This window comes from Mauremys reevesii, linkage group 7 (genome assembly GCF_016161935.1).
Source record: "Mauremys reevesii isolate NIE-2019 linkage group 7, ASM1616193v1, whole genome shotgun sequence".
Taxonomy (NCBI): Eukaryota; Metazoa; Chordata; order Testudines; family Geoemydidae; genus Mauremys; species Mauremys reevesii.
In genome coordinates this window covers 122,784,808-122,805,278 of record NC_052629.1, presented here as the reverse complement: position 1 = coordinate 122,805,278, position 20,471 = coordinate 122,784,808, and the positions used below count along the sequence as shown (strand labels likewise).

Here is a 20,471-nt window from a genome sequence, read left to right as displayed (position 1 = left end):
TTAAATTGAAAACAAGTTTTCAAATACAAAATGGTACAACTCAAGCGCCATTAACTTTTCATGACAATATCTTCCTTTACTCTGAAATAGGTGGCTTGGTTTAAGATTGAGTTAATGATTAAAACCAAATGACAGGTGTCAGTCCCAGGAGGAGTAGTGCTTTATGCATTTTAGATTTCAGCACATACTAGCAAAACCATAGAGAAGGAATTCTATATGTTTAAACACAGAATAATCAGGCATTTTATTGTTTTCCGATACATCGTTATACCAAAATCAACTGTTAGCTCTGAATTTCCTAGTAGTCAATGAGGGTTCATATTTGTATACTCATTTCCTCTACTTGCCTGACATGGAGTATTTGAGGACTGCAAAGAAGCTAGTGGTCTAGTGACTACGACATGGGAATGGGAGACATAGGATCCTAAGTTTTATTAATAACTCGGTGTATGTACTTGGAAAAAAGGGATACAGAGACCTTCCTTTGTAAAGCACCGAGATCTAGAGATAAGCTGTATGTGCAGACATTCTCCAGAACTCTCAAGAGCCCCTCTCTTGGAGGTGGTACCAGCACGGCCTGAAGAAAAGAAAAACAAAACAATCTAGACTCCTCTTGCCAGTGGAAGTGGGCCAGTGTGGCCTCTCTGGCTGGTGCTGGGGAAGAATTTCCTGGTCTTGGGGACCATAGATGATGAAGGGATTAAATGATGCAGCAAAACGACCTCAAGCTGCTCTGAGGAGCCACTAGAGGTTTTTCCCAGGGTCTCAGCAGGGAGTTTCACTGCATCAGAGTGCCTGTCTCAGGTTGACTCCAGCAGTGCTGTTTTTACAGCCCAGGAGGCATATTTCTTTGAGCCAGGGTGTAGTAGACATGAGACCTAGTCTCTTTAAGGCGCCCCTCCCAAGACTCTCCCTCTGCCAGAGAGACCAAGATAGATGCAGAGGAAGAAAATGGCAATAGTGCTGAGAAAGGAGCCCTCATAACTGCTGAGGGAACATCTGCCTCTGAACAAAGTGAGAAAGGTAAGGAGCAATAGCAGGGCAGATCACCACACAGCGTGCAGATGGGGCAGGCAGGCAGCCTGCCTGGAGAAAGGGAGGGATTAAAAACCTTCTCTAGCTCCAAGACTTGGTAAACACAAACTCAATAGCTCTAAGCCTACTGGAGCAGCAGATTTCCATGACATGAAGAGCACGAATGCTATACTTTTAAATACAAATAAAATGAAACACTGACGTATTCTAACATTCATAGGGTTCAATTTGACCCAAGATACTAATGGTCTGCTGCATCACAAAGTTACAGAAGTGTGCCTATCTTGGCTCTATGGGAAATCAACCTATAGAGAAGAGGTCAGCAAGCTGTTTTTTGTGCAGACAAATGCAGGGTACATTGACCTGAACAGAGAAGAACTCATGAATTAAGATCAGTTTTGCAATTGTTGTTTTGCAAGGTCGTACTGACTCTTTCAAAGCTCACTCTGCTTATAGAAGAGCACTAGTTACACGGTGGGTGCAAAGCATCCAGCTGTTCTGAAGGACCTGGAATAGGATAACATGGAGAGAACAAACAGCCCAGTATAAAAAGGAAAGTGAAAATTAGGACCTTCACACAGATAAACATTTAAAGCAGCCAAAAGGACAAGAGAGAGAACATATTTCAGTATCTAGAGCACACCTAAGAAGGGAGAATAAGTCTTCCACCAGTATACATAACAAGGGAGCATTGAAGAAAAACCATCAACTTCATCATTAAGAACATGTTGATTAACTCTACCATGACTGTTAAAGTCTACACACAGCTTTTAGAGGTATTAAGGAGAATAGCTAAATTTACAGGAGGAAAAAAAAACATTGATATAAGCACCTTTATTCTGGAATAACTACATCTACAGTAGTGGATTGTATTAATTTAACTACGGTATATCTGATTCTACAATTAAACCAGTACCAAAACGGTCCATAAGCTATCCCCCATCTAGGAAAAGGGAATTCAGCTACATTCGTGAACATTTCCAGAGCCCCTAATTTAGCCCTGAACTCACCGTGGAAAACTGACTTCCAAATAACCCTTTCCTATGCGCATCTAGAGAGGACTTTATAGAACCAGATTATGAAGATCCAAGATAAGAGCTTCACTTCCCCCTATAAGGAAGAAACTATCAAACTTGAAGTGTGTTCTATTTTAAACAATAACTGCAGAAAACCTGCATCTTCTTACTTAACAGAGCTGTAGTCACCATCTTTATCATTTTACCTTGAGTTTTTACTGCTTTTTCCTCCTTAGCACTGCACAGACAACACAGCAAACAGAGAGCTTGCCTTCATTCTTGTGCACCAACAAACTAATGCATTAAGTTTCAATCAGCTGCACATGTGCAATCCAAATGACAGCAGTGGAGCTGCATAGGTGTAACTAATGCCCTAATTTGGCCTGCAAAGACTTTGTTACATGTGCAGAGCTTCCAGACTGAGTTTCCATGGCTAGAATTTAGAAAAAAGGATATTTTTACTTTTAAACTTAACCAAACATTTGACATGAAAATTGACATCTAATATGGATCATCATCGTGCCTTTTTACAATCAATTTTCAGCGTTGGACTCCTCTATAAATATTCAAACTGCCACAAAGCCTTACAGGAACACTCAGATATCAGAGCATAATTTCAGATTTCAGAGTAGCAGCCGTGTTAGTCTGCATCCACAAAAAGAACAGGAGTACTTGTGGCACCTTAAAGACTAACAAATTTATTTTAGCATGAGCTTTCGTGAGCTACAGCTCACTTCTTCGGATGCATAGAATGGAACACACAGACAGGAGATATTTATACATACAGAGAACATGAAAAGGTGGAAGTATGCATACCAACAGGAAGAGTCTAATCAATTGAGATGAGCTATCATCAGCAGGAGGGGAAAAAAAAACAAAACTTTTTGAAGTGATAATTAAGATGGCCCATAGAAAGTGTGGGCCATCTTAATTATCACTTCAAAAAGTTTTGTTTTTTTTTTCCTCCTGCTGATGATAGCTCATCTCAATTGATTAGACTCTTCCTGTTGGTATGCATACTTCCACCTTTTCATGTTCTCTGTATGTATAGCTCATGCTAAAATACATTTGTTAGTCTTTAAGGTGCCACAAGTACTCCTGTTCTTTTTAGAACATAATTTGGTACCAGTATCCTTCTCATCCTTGGCCTGTGTGCTAAAATGGCAACCCAGCTTGCCAATAAATGGCAGCAGTAGTGGGGATTATTTCCAAACCCATATTTACAAAAGCTCCCTTTAATCTGAAACACCTGTCTGTGTCCTGGCCTGGGAACATTTTAATCTAAAGCAGCATTTTAACAACACATAGCACATTAGCACCTTTGATCCTCTAGTGCTGTTAGTCTAGCAAACAATTAGCACTATTATCACCTAATCACATGCTATTTAACCAATGTTACAACAAGCTCAAAGTGCAGAATTTACAAGGGGAGCTGTTTATAAAATATACCTATGTGTTTTTATATAAAGTATGCATCATAAAAGACCCAAAAGTTCTGAAGATGAAAGTTCTTGTAAGACATGAGTTTGACTATTACCTTTCTTGGTTTAAATAAATGAATATGTAATAGTTGTATAATATGACTATTGTTGTATGTGATCCTTGCTTGCTAACAGTGCTGTTTAGATGTGCTCTCATTTTTTTTTTTTTACTTTTCCAAAAGTTTCAGCTGCAGCTGAATACTTCAGATAATTGCAAATCTACTATAAGTGTCATGTAGAATTATACTAGGCAGACACTTTATACAGTACCCTCACCCACCTTTTTCCTTTGAGTTAAAACAAACGATCCCCTCAGAATGAGCACCTGCTACCTACCTGGGGTTTTTCTTTATTACCTATCTCATGCTGTTGTTATGCTGGAAGCTGTTAATGGCAGCCATCAAGGAGATCTTTGATCTGTAGACAATAACTAACCTGCTTAAACCCGATGGATGTGCTACACAGCCTTCATACAGGCTAAATCAGGAGTAAGCAACCTATGGCACGTGTGCCGAAGGCGGCACGTGAGCTGATTTTCAGTAGCACTCACCCTGCCCAGGTCCCGGACCACCCGTCTGGGGGGCCCCTGCATTTTAATTTAATTTTAAATGAAGCTTCTAAACATTTTGAAACCTTATTTACTTTACATACAACAATAGTTTAGTTATATATTATAGACGTCTAGAAAGAGACCTTCTAAAAATGTTAAAATGTATTACTGGCACACAAAACCTTAAATTAGAGTGAATAAATGAAGACTCATCACACCACTTCTGAAAGGTTGCCGACCCCTGGGCTAAATGAAAGGAGCAATTAAATGTCCTTTATGTAGTGATAACTTGAACAATGGAAGCCACCACCCAAGGCACCAAGCCCAATGGGAAGGCCTAAGGCAGGGGTGGCCAACCTGTGGCTCCAGAGCCGCGTGCGGCTTTTCAGAAGTTAATATGTAGCTCCTTGAATAGGTGCTGACTCCAGGGCTGCAACTACAGGTGCCAACTTTCTACTCCTCAACCCCAGGCCCCACCCCCACTTCATCCCTTACCCCAAGGCACTCACCTCTTCCTGCCCCCTCCCCTGAGCCTGCTGCACCCTTGCTCCTCCCTCCTCCATCCCAGAGCCTCCTGTACACTGTGAAACAGCTGATCACGGCAGGCAGGAGGCATGGGGAGGGAGGGGGATGTGCTGATCGGCAGGGCTGCTGGTGGGCAGGAGATGCTGGGGGTGGCAGGGGGCTGATGAGGGCTGCTGACATATTACTGTGGCTCTTTGGCAATGTACATTGGTAAATTCTGTCTCCTTCTCTGGCTCAGAGACAGATATTTCACAATATTTGATTGTTTTTCTTAAAGCCCCAACTTCCAAAATCCTCTGATCAGATTGGAATCTCTGCTTTTGTTTTTCAAAGAAGAGTTTCTAGCTCTCATGGTTGTGGAGAAAAGCTTGAAAATGAGACCCAAGTGAAACCCAAGAGTTCCAAAACCAAAAAAAGCCAATAAAAAGACCCCTCCAAGTTGTGTGTGTGTGTGTTTAAGATCTCATGTTTGAGCCAATCTCATAATGTTGGGGGGGTGGGGCTGACTCATGATTTTTGAACAATTGGGGCAGGTAGCACTGCAGTATAAAATAATATATTAAATCATCTTGAAACATGCAGTGAAAAAAGGCTCCAAAATTTATGTTCCTGAGATACAAACCAAATCCTTCAGTCAGCAATGTGATTCATAGTGCTTGAAAATATGAAGTCTTTCATGAAAAATACTAAACATAGTTTAACAGCAAAAGCTTTAGTTTAAAAAAAAAAGTACATTTCATATGTTGCTTCATACCAAGTCTTTATTAAACTCCATAATTTCAAAGGTTGGAATATTGTGTTGTTCTGTTTTCCCTGGAGTTGTTCATATTTGCATATTTTTTACACATTCTGTGAAATTAATATAGACTTTTGTGTCTTGTACTTAGGTAATAAAACTTGCATTTTTACCTTTCACAGATATGAGTAATATAGATCGAACACCCAGAGGGACTTTACAATGCATACTGGAGCTTTATTCTTTGTATGTTTAATTTTTTTTCCACACTAACACATTAAATAAAGATTAATAAACCTTTACAGGGTGCAGCAGCCTTTCAAATGACAAAATTCATGCTGATGAAGCCATGCCCCACACAAATGACCTAAGTTCTGTAATATATAATGAAAATTCTACTTTCTTACTGCTTTTCAAATCAAACAATGCCCTGCAGCATTTCACGTTTAGAAAAAGTTTTAAAACCTTTTAGCGCCTTTTTAAAAACAGGCCCTAAAAGCTACATTTTAAAAAAAGTCACAGGTTCTTTATTTTAAATGTTTTTTCATTTTAAGAACTGTCCCAAACTAGACATTCTTCAAACATAATCCACTGCCAAGGGAACCAGTGAAACAAATATTGGTGTAGAAGTATCAGGGTTTATGTCAGCACTGCCCAGATGCTGGAGCAGGAACCAAATGCCCTTTAAAACATCTTCACATTTCCAGCAGCCATACTATGCAATTGCTCCTAAATTCCAAGCAGCTTTGCTCCTTTGAGAGGCTCGTGCATCGCCACGTCCTCAGAAGGGGAAATTTGTGCTTTATTAAAAAAACAAACAAACAAACAAAAGCTTGAGGCTTGTTCTGGATTCTTTTCAGAGGCCTGGTTTGATGGAATGTGTGTTAAAATGTGTATTGCTAAACACTGTCCTCTGGATGACTGTGGGCCAGATAGTATCACGACGCCCTGTGAGCAAAGCGAATCCTAGCATGCGGCTGCTGAATGAGAGACACACCAATTTAGAACTTTTGCTGGCCTAGGGAATCTAACCCTAAGTTCTCCCTCTGCCCTGCTGCAACTTTTCTGTGGATATTGAACTGCATGGCTGTAAATGTAGCCCCAAGCACTATGTTCCACTGGGGAGCTTCCAGAGGATCATTATGGGCAACTGCCCCTTTGCCCCAAAGCCCTCGATTTCAAAGCGCCACACGACTCCAGCCCTTCTTCCATATTATTCAGCATCTACATGAAGCCATTGGTGGAGATGGTGAGAAAACACAGCTGGAGGTGCCAGGATGGTGGTGTGCTGTTCCAATCTCCTTTACATCAAATGTAAAGAGCATCATCTCCAAACTGTCTCCATGTTTAGCCTAGCACGGGGATGAAATGCAGCTGGCTCAAGTTGAATCCAGAAGGCAGACGTGTTTTAGAGAATGTACATCCTTTATATCATCCCCCTATATCAAGGGCATATGCTCATAGACTGTCAAGGAGACCCACAGCTTTGAGGTCCTTTTGGAGCTCTCTTTGCCATTAGATTTCCAAATTGGGGCTCTCTTAGAATCAGCATGAGCTATTGAGAAATTGTTTCTCCCACCATGACCTCCCGTGACAGCTATTTTCCACCAGAATATAGAAACTGTCAACCCATAGGGAGAGGCTTGTGAGTACAAGTGGGAGCGCCTCTGCAGGAGCCAGAGACTACAGAACTCTCTCCCAGAGGAGAGAAGAATGCGCACAGCCTTGCCAGTTATATCCAGTCCTAGCCGAGAAGGAGATACAGACCCCGAGGGAGCTGACAGTAATACAAATACAGCTATCTGCTGTGCTTGCTTTATTGCTCAGGCAGCAAAAGTGAAACTAACTGAAGCTTTGCACTGGGAAGGGCTCAAACATTTAAAGGGACATGCCATCCCATTCACCACCCAAGTTCCCGTTACAGTGCACGTGTACACCCACTACCCAGCCAGGGCTACTAGCCAGTGTAGCCGTAGAGTGGGAGCCCTGCTTTCAGCTACCTGGAGGCTACTGGACTGTCCCTTCAGCCCAGGAAGGAATGACCTCCAGGCCACACAGGCTGGTTTCGACCCTCTTCTCAGGGCTTCAGCTTTATTTTTTCATATTAAAACTAGAATATTACTTCAATCGTCCCTTATCCAGGTAAGCTGCATGGGCCTATCTGATCCCTATAGGTTTCCACTCTACAGGACAGGCCACTTGCCTGAGAACCAGCCCTGGAGTCTCCTGCCAGCTCTCTACCCCAAGTAAGCCACTTGCTGGCTTCTATAATCGCCTGATTCCTAGCTGCTCAGGCTCAGTTGAGAGTTAGCTGATCTACAACAGGTGAGGCTAAGCCCAATTCTCCTCGGAGGGCCTGCTACCCTGTGACACTTGCTCCAGGGAAGCCCAACTGAAAGCTACAAATCCTTGTTCTGTCTGAGGAGGGGCAAAGGAAGTAATGATGCTCTCTGTGACGATTAATTTCCTCCACCTGCAGGTCAAAAGCTGATGTTTTAATCACTAAGCAAATATGGGTATCAAGACTAATCTCCCCTCAATTTAATCAAGTGCAAGAGTAGCATAATGTTCAAGTAAATGTGTGTATGGCATATTATCCTGAAATAGTCTGTTTTTAACTGGTCTGTTATCTCAGCAGGTACCACATGCAACAACGGTCACTGGCAGAGATTGCATCAGTAGAGAAATAATCAACTTTCCACATTGGTGGCACTGCAGGGGATGAATACTCCTTAATTCAGTGAAATGCACAGCATACCAGTGGTGTCGAGGGTAGGAAGGAAGAGAATCAGAAAGGAGAGAGACACAATAAGCCATGAAATGGAGCCTGAAACAGACCCCCCCCCAAAAAAAGTGTAAACCCGTCTCCCCCGACCCCTGACAATATGGAAAAGGAACTGCCATAGGCAGGGGTCTAACAAGAAATAGAAGAAGACAAACAGGAGGGAACCGATATGTCATAAGCAGAACAGGCCACCGACAGAGATAAAAATAAGGTCAGAGTGAGACTAAAATAAAGGCTTCTGGCAGCAAACCAAAAAGCATTAACTAGGACAAAAGAAATATGAAAATATATCAAATGGGGAGGTGTTGTTTGTGTTCACTTTAATTATTACTGTAATGGCTAAAAAGGCAAATCTATTCATGCCTGGATAAATCAGTGCATGCCTGACTCCACTGATTTGTGTAGCTTGATAATATAATGCCAAACTTGAAAAACATTATCGGGACCTCATCGTTTTGATTTTCACGGTCTGATGTTCAAAACCAATCTGCATCAGAAATAAAATATCGACTAAGCACAACAGATAAAATCAAATCTCTGAAAAACATGAAGTTCTATCCACTATAGATATACATATTGGTTTTATATTTATATAATATATATTATGTCTATATAAATATAAAACCAATGTCTGTGTGTCTACTCAGATTTAAAGCAAATAGGTAAAGTTTACCAGAGAAGATCAGGAATAACACCACTGAAATCAGTAAAGTTATTGTGTATTTACATTGCTTACTTAACATCAACATGCTTAATGCAATCAAGATTTACCCTAAGAATGCTATGTGGCAGGGCTCACACACCCTCACAACATCCCCTTGCAATGGTGCAGGATGTTGCTGCTATCTTCGGCCCCAGCACCTCCTGCTGGGCACCTGCCTCGGCCTCTGGCTTCTGTGGCTCACCCCTCCGGCCAAGTCTTCTAAATTCAGACCCAATCCAAGTTATCATACACAAGTCCAAACAAAACTGAAAGTTCTCCTTTCCTCTTGGGCTACTGAAGTCTTTTCCTCTCTATTTACAAACTGTTTCTCAGGGCTTCCCTTGCTGGAGCCTATGCTGCCCCATTGTCTCTGTGCATCCTAGCCCTGGGCTTCTCAGAGCCAGAGAGATGTGTCTCCTCTGCCATCTCTCGCCCAGCTGAGCCCCTTCAGCCTACTTATTATTGCTTAGTTCTGCTTGCTCTGGAACTAGGAGCTAATTAGCGACTCACCTCCCCAGATGCAAAGCATGACTAATTGGGTGCATTCGCTAGCCTTGCAGCTGATGGTGGGGTAAGGCCTAACACAGTGGCTCTCAAACTTCTTTACTGGTGACCCCTTTCACACAGCAAGCCTCTGAGTGCGACCCCCCTTATAAATTAAAAACACTTTTTTATATATTTTACACCATTATAAATGCTGGAGGCAAAGCGGGGTTTGGGGTGGAGGTTGACAGCTCGCGACTCCCCATGTAATAACCTTGCAACCTCCTGAATGGTCCCAACCCCCAGTTTGAGAACCCCTGGCCTAACACATGCTATTAACAGGATCACACTACACAATGGGCACAGGCATTTTCCCTTTCCATAAAATATTTACACATACTATAGATGGATTTTATCCTCACCCAGCACCCATTTGAGGGAAGGAGGCATTATCCTCTTTTTTTTAAACTGAGGGGAATATGAGGCATGAAGAAATTAAGTGACTTGGCCAAGGTCACACATACAGTCTGTGGCTCACAGACAGAAAGGCACACATAGCTCTCCTGAGGTCCAGGTCCATGTCCTATCACGAGACCACTCTTCTTCTCCTCCTGATTTACACCACTGTAACGCAGACAAAAATCACAACCTTAGGTAAGAAGTCCGAAAATTTCAAGACTCAGCAAGGAGAGTCTCACATGCGTCTGACGAAGTGGGTATTCACCCACAAAAGCTCATGCTCCCATACATCTGTTAGTCTATAAGGTGCCACTGGACTTTTTGTCACGCAATGAAAATGTTTTACTTCAGCCCATGTGGTTGTAGCTGTGTCAGTCCCAGGATATTAGAGAGACAAGGTGGGTGAGGTAATCTCTTTTATTGGACCCACTTCTGGATTTATTGGATTTAGTTTTGTGTGGCTCGAAAGCTTCTCTCTCTCTCACCACCCGAAGTGGGTCCAATAAAAGACATTACCTCACCCACCTTGTCTCCCTGTCTTCAGCAAAACAGCGTGCAGGCCGGCCTGCCTGCCTGCCTGGGTTTTGTAAACAGGAAGATAATTTAGACCATAATACAACTAGGAAAGGGTAGTTCATGCTTCTCTAATCAAGATTTTTGAAAACAAATTAGGGACCCTCAGACTCCTTCCTTAGTGTTAAGTGCAGTCAATTAACATAAAAAGGGAGACTGACGGAACCCTCAATTTTGCATCACATATCTCTAATACAATAGTCTAAAAATTAAACTAGTCTTGAGCTAAACACACTACAAAGTTGAATTATTTCAAAGCGTCATTGTGAATGTTTATTATGTACACTGATAACCAGGGCCTGCGGTACTGAAATGTAGAAACCTGAGAGTATTAGAATGGCAGCGTAATGGGAGAAACTAGTTTACAGTCTTTTTCCATACCTGATATTTGTAACAATGCCAAACTCTTCTCTCTCTCTTTTTCATCTATCTCAGTATGAGGCAATGGTCAGATCTATTTTTAAATGACATCAAACAGCAGGGAAGGAAACAGACTCTTTATATTGTAAAAAGTCAGTGCAGGTTCTTTACAGCAAAAGCCCTGTACTGTGACCTTTTGTATTTCTACAGCCATGCAGCCAACCAGGTCTGACAAAACCAATGTTTGGAGTTAGGATTTTGTCTATCAGAGAACTAAACAATTCTGAACTTGCACCTCTAGCCTTACTGTTTAAATCCACCCAAAAGCCTGAAGTGCAAGGACCTCTGACAGTAGTCTGCTATCCAACACCACTGCAGTTTCAATCCTGCAGTCTGGAAATCCTGGATTTATCAAAATGAGTGAGTCTGAACCAAGTCTCACAACTAAAGGTCATAGTGCCTCCTGTCAGATGTGCCTCACAAATGGGACAAAACAATACCTCTTACTGAGGATTCCCACCATGTAGCTGGGATTATAGCTAAATAGAGAATGATAGACCTACCACGGCCACTCACTGACATCCTCTGACTAGAAAAAATGGAGTAAGGAGCTGAGGTTTTGGCCCTAAACGCATGTAGTTAAAGCAGTTCCATGCTTCACTTGCATGTATTACCCACATTTAAAAACACAGAATTTAGAAAAAAATACAAATAAATCTTTCACACAGAGGAAAAGCTCCCCAACTCCAGCATAGCTTTCATTATATCCTCAATCCTCTCCTCCATGGAAAGTATCTAGCAGAGAATCCCCAAGATTACCAAAATGGAAGGACTAAGAATTGTGCAGTTTAAAACACAGAAAGTGACACACTGAGACTACATTATACTTTTAACAGAGCTGGCTGGAAAAGTGTGCAGTTCTACAGGCCCCTAAAATAATCACCTTAGATTTCTACAAGAAATTTGGGCAAAATTACATTAAATTGAGAGTAGTGGGGGAGCAGGGCCTTCCATTGAAAATGGAATGGTGGAAAAGGCTAGGAATGTTATTCTGACATCGAGAAAACTCTACCAAGCTCTGTCCAGCAATCCACTCTGGGTGTCTGGCCTCGCACATCAAAAGTGACCCCACTCCTACAACTCCAGTTCCAACTCCAGTTCCGAGAACTCCCCTCTGCCCCTCAGAGTGGCTGAGACAACTTCATGGACACCACCATGGCTCAAGTACTTGTCTACGCATACAGTGTAAGGCTGTCCCTGATTTAGTCGAGACAGTTGATGGCTCGCTGCTTGTCTTGCCCCAACAGTCAGGAAACTACAGTTTTGGCGGTGATGTGTTGGGAGTGCTACAAGCTCCTCCTATTTAGTCTGATTCCCATACTTCCCTTTGAAACTCAGAATCCCCTGGTTGGAAAACATGATCTACATATCTCCTTGCATCAGCACACCATGAAATTTAATTCTAAATTTTGCCAGGACACCTGCTTCTTGACTTTTACGCTCAAGCCTCTAGAAACACACGTTGGATGCCTTGCCCAAGCAAGGCAGGGATTGATGCTCAAGTAAAATCGGACCTCCTTGCTATTGGGGTCAGGCATCACACTCCCAGCAAATGACTTAATCCAGCCTCTGTGTGGACTAGCACATTATAAACAAAATCACAGTGCAAAATCGATACCCTCCACCTCTGATCCCAGGGCTCCTGAATTAGGTAAGAATAGCCCAGTTATTGAAATTAGACCTCAGAGGGGCATACAACCTAGCCAGAGTCCAGTCAGGGGATGAATGGAAAACTACTTTTTGCACTTGGCCTCGTCACTTTGAATAGCTGGTGATGGCTTCTGGACTTACTAATGCTCCTGCAACCTTTCTGAATCTAATTAATGATGTCTTATGAAATATGCCTGACCACTATGTGGTTGTCTACTTAGATGACATCCTAATTTACTCTGAAGACCAGCCTATGTACAACCATCATTATGCAAAGTCCTAGAAAAACTCCACCAACATGGGCTGTATGCTAAACTGGAGAAATGCACCTTCAATCAGCCATTGTGGAATTCTTAGGGTACATTCTGTCCACTAAAGGGAGTTCCCTTGGATCTCCGGAAGGTGGAAGCAATTAATGATTGGGCGACAAAACAAAGCATTTGAGAAATACAGCGATTCATTACATTTGTGAATTTCTATAGACTCTTTACACAGGATTACTCCTGAATCCTGGCCCCTAAACCTACTGTGCTGTGAAAACCCATCAAGTTCTCTTGCATGCCAGAAGCCTAAGAAGCCTTCAGTCATCTGAGGGCAGTGTTCACCTTCATGCCGATCCCCACACGTCCTAACCCAGGTCAGCTGTTCGTCCTGGAAACTGATGCTTCCATGTCCAAGAAACAGGGACCTCAACTAAGAAGTTCATCCCTATGTGTACTACTCCCACAAGATCACTCCTGCTGAATGCAATTACTAAATTTCAGACATGAAGCTACTTGCCATTAAAGCAGCTTTTCAGACCTGAGGGCATTATTTAGAAGGAATCAGAAACACAGTTCAGGTGCTCAATATCACAAAGATTTAAAATAGCTGCGCTCTGCTATAGACCTAACACACCAATGGTTTTGCTGGGCTCTCTTTTTCCTCTAGATTTGATTTTACTATCACCTATCACCCTGGCTCATGCAATGGTAAGGCAGAAGACTCTGTCCTGCAAAGGGGAATGTAGCAGGGTAGTCACCCACTCCAGCCTGGAGAAGCTTAAAATAGCCCAGGAGAGGGCTGTTGCTGAAGTAAGCAGTTCCCAGGCTGAGTGGGGAAGTGGGTTCAGCTGTGGCCACACCCCAATCAGGGCTCAGCTGGCCCTTATAAGAGGGCAGTGGGCCAGAAACACAGACACTCTCCCTCTAGCCTTTGGAGAGGGAGGGACCAGGCTGCCCTGGGGGAGCTGACGAAGGTACTGAGGGTGGAGCAGTGCTGGGGAGCTCCAGCCTAGCAGAGCCTCAGGCTGGAGGCCGAAGGAAGGGCCCACTAGAGGATACGATGGCTGCAGAGGGGCAGCTCTGCTATAGGTGGAGGCAGCAGGTCCAAACTCAACCTTGCCTGTGATGAGTGGCTTATACTGCAGTCTGCCCCAGGGAGCGGGAGCTAGTTGGTGACTGGCAGTAGCCTATGACTGAGGCAGGGATAGTGGGTGGGGGTTCCCTGGGAGGGGAGACCCAGAGACTGAAGGGTGTACTGCCAGGGGGCAGTACCCTGGTGTGCAAGGGGCACCAGGTCCAGGAGAGACACGGGGACAAGGAAAAGAGGGACAGCGGCCTGCAGAGGGCACTCTGACGGCTGGAGAGCTAATTCCCAGAAGGTACCAGCAGGAGGTGCCACAGGGGTGAGTCCCACACGGTTACAGGGAATATGCCAACTATCTTAAGGGACATGAAGAAGAGCCTCCCTGCATCCTGAAATCATATCACTTCCTTGGAGGATCATCAATATCTGATTTGTTCACAACCATAAGTTCCACCCTATAAAATGACCCCTTCACCCACACACTCCAACCTTCCAAAGCAAACCCCAGGGTCAGTTCACTCAACAGGATGGACTCCTCCTTGTTCATGGGCATACCTACATCCTTGAGGAATGCCCCTGTTTGGAGGTCCTATATATTTGCCACGATGTCTCTTGGGCAAAGACCACATGCCACATCATTCCTTCTGGTGGCAAAAACTGCAACATTCAGGCCTATGTGAAGTCTTGCAACACATGCGGCTGTACTAAAGTTCCCCAAATTAAACCTTTTGGGATTTTAATACCTGTTGAGACCACCCACCCACCCCCCATCCTCCAAAGGATCTGGGCTAACATTACAATGGACTTCATTGTTGAATTACCAAAATCTGAGGGATGCCATACCATACGGACAGTAGTGAATCAGATGACAAAGATGGCACATTTCATTGCCTGTGCATATCTTCCCATCATCAACGATACTGCTTGTCTCCTCATTACATACGTTCCGTATCCACAGCCTCCCGGACTACATCTCCTCAGACTGGGGTTCCCAGTTCATGCCTCGGTTTTGATGGGAGGTGTTCTTCCTCCTACAGGTGTGTCTCCATTCATCAACCATCTACCGTCCACAAACTGATGGCCAATCAGAACAAGTGAATCAGGTACTGGAGCAATGCTTCACCGACTACCACAAAAATGATTGGGCTTTACTGTTTGAGCCCACTTTTTGCAAATTATAGTTTCCACTCCCCTTGTCACTCCTCGATACCCAGAACACCCACAGTCCCCACAGACTCAGACCTGGTTTGTCAAATCCATCAGACATGGGAAGAGTTCCAACAAAACTCAGATGTGGCTAAGACGACACACAAACATGTTGACTGTCATTGGCAGGAGGGTCTTACATTTGCAGTAGGACAAATGGTATGGCTGTTGGCAAAGCACCTCAAGACAGGCAGATCTATATGTAGCCAGCCAATACCTAGAACCATACCAGATTTTCTGGCAAATCAACCCAGTAACCTTTGAACTTCAACTTTCCCACTACCTCAAGGTGCATGCTGTATTCCATGTCTCCCTCATTAAATACTTTTCTGACAATCCCTTTCCCAAATGAAAACAAACTCCTCATTTGCCAGTCCAAGACCAAGGCCCAAAATAATATCTTATCCATGATATCCTAGACTCTCATATATCTCCCATATCTGGTTCCACTCGCTGACTGGGAAGAGTACATGCTGGAAGAATGGTCCTGGCAACCAATCCATTATGTGCACACTTCAGAAAGGGTTAGATCCTTCCACAGAGCTCATCTGGACAAGTCAGGTCCTTTGGAGCCCCAAGGGAAATGGGTTGATATCAGGACCCTGGAATTAAAGCCATGCCTGCCAGGTCTTTACGTGGCTACCTTAGCTGCTGTGCCACAGCGATACACTGAACTAGTGGCTCTGACCAACAGCCTTGGTACTAAAGGCCTATGGGTCCCTGATTGGATGGACAGGCAGCACTCTTATTGAATACCTGGACTATATAAAGGCCCCAACAGGAAGAGGAAAGTGTCTGAGCAACAGACCAGTGCCTGCTTTTTTACATTTATATTTTCACAAATAGTGCTTGTTTTGTATTTTAAGCTAACAGATTTATTAAACAAAAGCGGTATTATCTGTAGTTAGTGAACTGAACTGACATGTTCTTCGAAATTTTAGAACTAGTAGATCTCATCCTCTCCCACCTCACTTTTATTCTTAGATTGGAAGAGGAAAACAAGATTTTCTGCTTTTTTCAACATCCAATCAGTTTTTCAACTTTGAACAAACTAGTCATTGATCTGAACTAAATGAAGAAAATATTCTCTCTGTTCCTGCAGAAAAGGCTAATGCTGTCAAAAGGACTTCAACAAACTCTAGTTCCACATGCTTAGCCAGTGATTTCCCCCAGTTCAGTGGTTTGAGTATCTTTAAAACTTTGACAACAAATTTATACTGCCTGAATATTATTTTTAAATTTAATTTAAATGATTTTAATACATTATGCTAAATTTAGGCTTTAAAACAGGTTGCCATAATTTCAAATAGGTTAATTTTTAAAAGAAAAATATAGTAATTTAAAATTTAAAAAATCAAATTTAAATTAAAAATCTGATTTTTTTAAATTATAAAAATCATCTGTCTTTATCTATTCCACCAAAAACATTATTCTTCATGCCTGTATAGTCAAGATTCTCCTTATCCATTACAAATACACAGTAAGCATTTAGTTCTTCTACTGTTTATTTTTCAACAAGTTGCATTTTCAAGGCACCTAAAGTGCAGGAAAGATGCTCTTAATTGTACTATTATTTATTAACAGTATTGCAGCCTAGATGCCGCAGTCCCAGTGCATTAGGTGCTGTATGTGAACATAAAAAAAAGGAGGTTCTGCCCCAAGAAACTTACAATATAAATAGCTGTAGAATGAACTGAAATTGTGCCTTACTACGATGCTTTAATTAATAGCCTCTTAATTTTCTGTCCTCCATCATGTTTGAAGACTATTTTGTTCTCTGCCCCACCATTTTTATTGAGTTTGATTGCATTGCCACCCCTTCTTAGGCAGCTACCTTTACGTTGTAATCAGCGTTCCATGGAAGTTCGATTGGTTGAGGCTGGCCAGGAGATGAACTGAATCAGTACATCCCCCAACCACTCTGGCCATTGCACTTCCCTGGTCAGATGAGGCATTCGCCCACCGTGGGCACCTAGTGGAATGGAGGTGAAGTGCTTCCCTCCAACACAACCTCCCTGTGGATGGACTTTGCACTGCTGGGGGCCCTGCATTCAGGGCTGGAAATAGCACATGCTTTACATTCCCTTTACTCCTTGTTACAAAGCTTTATTAAAGCTCTTTTTTCCCTTCTCTCTATAATTTAATGTGCTTGTACTTGCAGTTAACTAAAAGACAACTTTTCCCTCAACCCACACTGCCTTTAAAGTTTTATGTTTTGTTTTATATAATGGTATTCATTCCCCTGGAGTCAACTTCACCACCTCTTTAAACTTTAGCCATTTATCTACAGTCGTCCTAACTAATTACAGTGTGCCTTGCTAATTAACATCGCTGATCTATTTTGTTTAATATGGCCCTCATTTTCTCAAGTCACATTGGGAATTTCAGAGTTTAATGCATGCATTTGTATCCAACATCCTTCCAATGGCTGTCATGTGGAATCCTGGTAAATGGAAATCACTATTTCCCAAATGATTCGTAATTGTCACTTAATTTACTAATTTCTCTTTATTGGTCCAGATTAGATCCAAAGTGTTACTCCAAAACATACTGATAGGGAAATTGATCTTCTACAAAGTGAACAAAATCCCCTCCTTTTTTATCACTTGATGTTTCACTATCCCCATAGATACCTGGCTATCACTAGGCTATATCATCCCTGGCAATTTAAAATACCCAGAGTGCCTAATGTAAATAGAGTTGGATGGCCCTTTTGGGAAACTTCAACATGTGGATCTCCTTATTTCTGTTATGTTCGTGGATTGCACTCAAGTTAAATAAAAACATAAAATACTCTTGTTGGTAGGATGCAACATAACACTACTTTATTCCTTAAAATCCAGAACTTTAATAACACAAGAACCAAAAACAAAGAGACAAAGCAGGCTGTTCCCTAAAGCAGAGAGCACAACTCACCCACTTTACTGAACACTGTCTGCAAAACTGACTGCATCTCCCAACAGCACTAAGCAGAACCAAGAAACTGCCACCCACCCCTTAAAGACAGCTTGCAAGTCCAACATAATCCTTGGTACAGCAACTGCTCTATTAATGTCCTAGTTACATTCTTGAAAAATACAACTTTAAGAGAAATGATGTTAAGCGAATCCAATTTCCCCATAAGAATTAATGTAAATAGGGGGGATTAGGTTCCAGGGAAATAATTTTTTTTTGCCAGACAAAGGCATTATATACATATACAGTATAAGTTTTAAATAGTTTTAAGCAAACAATTTAATACTGTACTCACCAATGATGATTGTGAAGCTTGGTTGAGGCAGGGGCATAGCGAGGTCGGGGCACGGGGGCTTGCCACACTCCACCTGCTAGGCGTTCCAGCCGGGGGAGTGGGGTCGGGGCACAGGGCCTTACCCCATTCTGCCCACCTGGCGCTCCTGACTGGGAGCAGGTTAGGGGCGCAGGGACCTGCAAGCCCCCATGCCCCAGCCCCACTCCCCATCAGGGGCGCTGGGCAAGCGGAACGGGGCAAGCCCCTGCGCCCCAACCCCACTCCCATGGCTGGCGGGCGGAGCTGGGGAGCCGAACGTTATAAGGGAACATTGCAAGATTTTAGAGGAGTATGTAACCGACCTAATAATGAAACAACGTTAACCAGGACGACGTTAAGTGAGGACTTACTGTACACCACAATTTCCTCAAGGAAGTGAGGGTTAAGGTCCAGGTGCTGTATGTAAAGGGGGTGGGGGCATTGGGCCAGGTGGCACCCACCCATCATCCCTTCTCCAACTCTGGAAGGAACACACTAAAAAGTTACTACAGCCCAGGGGTATGTTAAACAATGAGTAGAGCCTTCTCTGTCTACAAGACACATCCTCCCACCTCCACCTTTTAGAGGATTCCAGATGCAGCAGCCATGCTGAGAGAGCTGGAGAGGGTAGCTAGGGTCTTGGAGACAGCACAAGATACAGAGACCACGCGGAGTATTCCAGCAGATCCTGTGTGACCTGTGGGGCTCGGGAGTTGAATTCACGGCCTGTTGCATTTTAAATTTTATGGAGAGATAATTTAGCATCTGCTAAGACATGTGATGTAATGGCATCACCTAATAGTTTAGCATCATTGAGAATGCATTGTTATGGTTATTTATTATATGTGTTATGGTGGCAAGCAAGGATCAGAGCTCCATTGTGCTTGGTGCTGGACAGACAAATAACAAAGAAGATAGACCTGGCCCCATGCAGTGTATCATTAAGTAGTCAGCCAGGACTCTACACATGGACTAAACAGAGAAAAAGGGGTGGGGGAGGATGAAGTAACAAAACGGTGAGAGTTTGGTAGAAAGATGGCAGGCTCAGCTAAATAAACCCAGACATGAGTCATCTGGGGACATCACAGCAGAGGTAGGTTTTTAAAGGAACTTGGAAGAGGACAAGGCCATCAATTTTGGTGGAATTTGTACAGGGTATTTCCCCAGCTTAAAAGCAGCATGGAAAAAAGTACAGAATGCTTGAGGAAGAAACGGACAGGAGGGCAATGAAAGGGTGACATCATTGACAGTGTAAAAATGGGGTGGATGGCTTGATAAATTAGTCAGTCTGATCGAGAGGGGCTTACTGCCAAAAAGGCCTCACAGGCATAGAAAGGCAAAGCTGGTGTTTGATGTAATGGAGGAGGAGAGCCAATGAAAGATCAAAGGCGGAGGGGGGGGATAGTCAGAATGAAGAGCCGGGAAGATGACCCCAGCAGCATACTTTGAACAGACTTGTTTAGCATCAATGCAATAGTGAAGTCTACAGTAGACTGGTCAAGGTGTGAGATAAGGGTCTAAAGAAAAGCCTTTATATTATCACCCAGGTTCAGAGGTTATTGGAAGTATCCTAACTGTCTAATCGCTGTCAGATTACTCTCAGAGCACCTGGGTTTTTTAAGCATTTTTTGCTGCTCTGACAAAAAGGTCTGGAATCATCTTTTGTGCAACTCCATTAACAAAATTGCATCTGAAAGAAAAACAAAGTAGTCAGTGGAAAAGTGTGTACTTGCAATTATTGTACTGTAATGGTCAATGTACAGTGAAAGTAAGACAACTGAAGTTTTGAAACAAAGAATAATCTATATTTATCTAGCTGAGATTTCCTTTGTATCAGCACTTTAAATATCACAGCCAACTGCTGACAATAATTATGTTAATGTTACTATGAAAAACAGAACCCAAGATCTTTATTTTTATTTACTTTTAACTTGGCAGCAGGAACTTCAGACACCAAAACATGAGTTTTCTGCCACATTTCCACCATCACAGGACACAGACTATGTCATTTAAACTTACTGCAAACAAACCAGGTCAAATGGACAGAAGCAATAGTCAGTCATGATGTAAGAAAATGCAGTGGTTTTAACTCTTTAAGGTGCAGTATATAATATCTATCTGCACTTACTAATAGAGATAATTAACTACTGGCAATAGCAACAAAGAGAGAAAAAAATCCCTGTGGATGCATTGATAGAACTCACAATTATCATGGAAACTACTGATGATCATAT

The 20,471-nt window shown here is 42.7% G+C and overlaps 1 protein-coding gene across 31 annotated transcripts in view; it reads right to left on the bottom strand.

The window, feature by feature from the left end:
• The window catches only part of FHIT (fragile histidine triad diadenosine triphosphatase), a 997,853-nt gene that overhangs the window by 774,050 nt on the left and 203,332 nt on the right, over positions 1–20,471 (bottom strand). Inside the window, exon 1 of one of the 31 annotated variants that reach the window (XM_039481746.1) lies at positions 14,585–14,601. The exons of 28 other annotated variants lie outside the window; for them this stretch is intronic. The gene's annotated coding sequence lies outside the window, so the exon portion shown is untranslated. Of the gene's footprint in view, positions 1–2,257; positions 2,338–14,584; positions 14,602–20,471 lie in introns of those variants that run through there. 2 more of the 31 variants (XM_039481747.1, XM_039481743.1) reach the window with 2 other exon arrangements.